General features: G+C 35.9%; 1 protein-coding gene across 1 annotated transcript in view; it reads left to right on the top strand.

Annotated features, from left to right (window-relative positions):
• Positions 1–508, top strand: part of ATP6AP1 (ATPase H+ transporting accessory protein 1) — a 101148-nt gene extending 100640 nt beyond the window's left edge. Inside the window, exon 10 of the mRNA XM_053695777.1 lies at positions 1–508. This exon is cut by the window's left edge and continues 1289 nt beyond it. The gene's annotated coding sequence lies outside the window, so the exon portion shown is untranslated.
• The last annotated feature ends 1831 nt before the right edge of the window (positions 509–2339 follow it).

The following is a 2339-nucleotide window of genomic DNA, read 5'->3' as shown; positions in this document are numbered from 1 at the left end:
GTAAAATGTATGTATTTTTGAGGTGTTGATTCTATGCCTAAACGTGTAAATCCCTTTTATCCACCATACGTGTTACCAGTTCTGTTTTTGTGACATCATTGGTAATAGAGTTCATAAACTTATGCAGATTCTCAGTTCTAACTTCTTTCCCTTTTCTTATTCTAGACTTGTCATTCCATAGTAAGTTAAAGTAATCACTGTACTAAATCCCCCAAATATTAAATATTCATGCAATAGAGATCTATCCAAAACAGTATGATCTTGGTGTACAAATTCCTTTCAGTCTAAGTGACTGGCCTTGATATGTGTGTATATATAGTATCCATTTGGTGCAAATCTATTTATTTGTTCATGCTTGTTCAATGTTTAGATCTCATGCTTAGATTAGCCATGGATATTGAGTGATGTGTTGTGAGTCATGTTGAAATTTAAAAAAAAAAAAAAAAAGGTTCCTCTGCAACAATTCACTGTATAAATTATATGAAATAAAGTAAGATTGGTTTGTTAACATGCTTGAGATCTCCTGTTTTTTTCCCTACAACTCAGTTATGAGTTTCATTTAAGGGTTAAAGGGACAGTCTAGTCAAATTTAAACTTTCATGATTCAGATAGGGCATGTCATTTTAAACAACTTTTCAATTTACTTTTATCATCAATTTTGCTGTGTTCTCTTGGTATTCTTAGTTGAAAGCTAAACCTTGGTAGGCTTATATGCTAATTTCTAAGCCCTTGACTAGACAGCACTAGTTCATGTGTGCCATATAGATAATATTGTGCACACCTGTGGAGTTACCTAGGAGTCAGCACTGATTGGCTAAAATGCAAGTCTGTCAAAAGAACTGAAATAAGGGGGCAGTCTGCAGAGGCTTAGATGCAAGGTAATTACAGAGGTAAAAAGTATACGAATATAACAGTGTTGATTATGCAAAACTGGGGAATGGGTTATAAAGGGATTATCTATCTTTTTAAACAATAAAAATTCCGGCATAGACTGTCCCATTTAACATTTATTTTAAATAAATTTGACAATATTGTAGTTAATGACATTTTACTATTTGGGTATGCATTATGTTTCTTTCACAAAATGGTGAGAGTCCACAAGGTCATTACATGTGGGATTACTCTTCAGTCTATTAGGATGTGGCAAAAAACCCTACATTCCTACTGTTTGTTTCCCACCTACTCTCCCAATAATACCTCAGTCAAGTTTTTGCCTCCAAGATGAAGAAGCTGAATTCAGAGGTCTTCCTCGTTGGGGTTATCTACCTGATCTGAGACTCATCCTCCTGAATAGTACTTCATGGACAGAGGAGCTATGAAAAGAACTGCCAAAAAATGAACTATTTAGGAAATACATTTACCTTCTGTATATACCAGTATGGAGCTCTAAGTGAGAGGAATACTGATTTAGTTACATACTTTGGAGTTGACTTGACTCTCTATGTAGGTGATGTTTCAGAGGGGTATTAATGGGACAGTTTTCAACTTGTGCTGCTTTGATAAATCGTTTTCTAATTCTATTTACTATCAACACTCTTAAAGGGACATTAAACGCTTTGAGATAGTAATATAATGATAAATCGTATATATAAAAAAAACTCTGCAATATACTTATCTTTCATATAGGTGTCGAGAGTCCACAAGCTTGTTACTGATGAGATATACATTCCTACCAGGAGGAGGCAAAGTTTCCCTAACCTGAAATGCCTATAAATACACCTTACTCATACCTCAGTTTAAACATTTTGCCTCCTTGGGAGGTGGTGAAGTATGATGTGCTTAATTCTTCAGTGAAAGGCGCTTCTAAGTATATTAAAGCCCAGTTCCTTACTAAGTATAGTGTTTGTCTGAGGGATATAAAGGCTGTATTGCCTGATGATACCATGTTTTCACCTATGGGAAATCTATTCATAAGGCTCCCTGTAAATTCGGTTGCAGGGATTTATCTGCTGCTTCCCTTTACAGATCGACATTTATACTCCTCTACCATTACCTCTGCTGCTATGTTTCAGCACTAGTTTGGCTGACTGCTATATGTGGATGGGTGTCTTATGGTAAGTATAATCTGTTTTTTTTTCTTTAAGACACTCTCAGCTATGGAAGGCATTTTATTTTTTTAAAGTTATAAATATATGTTTTCTCTTGCAAGATGTATCGAGTCCACAGATTCATCCAATACTTGTGGGATATTCTCCTTCCCAACAGGAAGTGGCAAAGAGAGCACCCACAGCAGAGCTATATAGCTCCTCCCCTAACTCCACCCCCCAGTCATTCTCCTTGCCGGCTCTAAGCAAGAGGAAGGGTAAAGTGATTGTGGTGACAAAATGTTAGTTTTTATT

Source organism: Bombina bombina, chromosome 12 (assembly GCF_027579735.1).
Source record: "Bombina bombina isolate aBomBom1 chromosome 12, aBomBom1.pri, whole genome shotgun sequence".
In the NCBI taxonomy this organism is placed as follows: Eukaryota; Metazoa; Chordata; class Amphibia; order Anura; family Bombinatoridae; genus Bombina; species Bombina bombina.
Note: the sequence above shows the minus strand (reverse complement) of the source record. Positions and strands in the feature narration are given on the sequence as shown.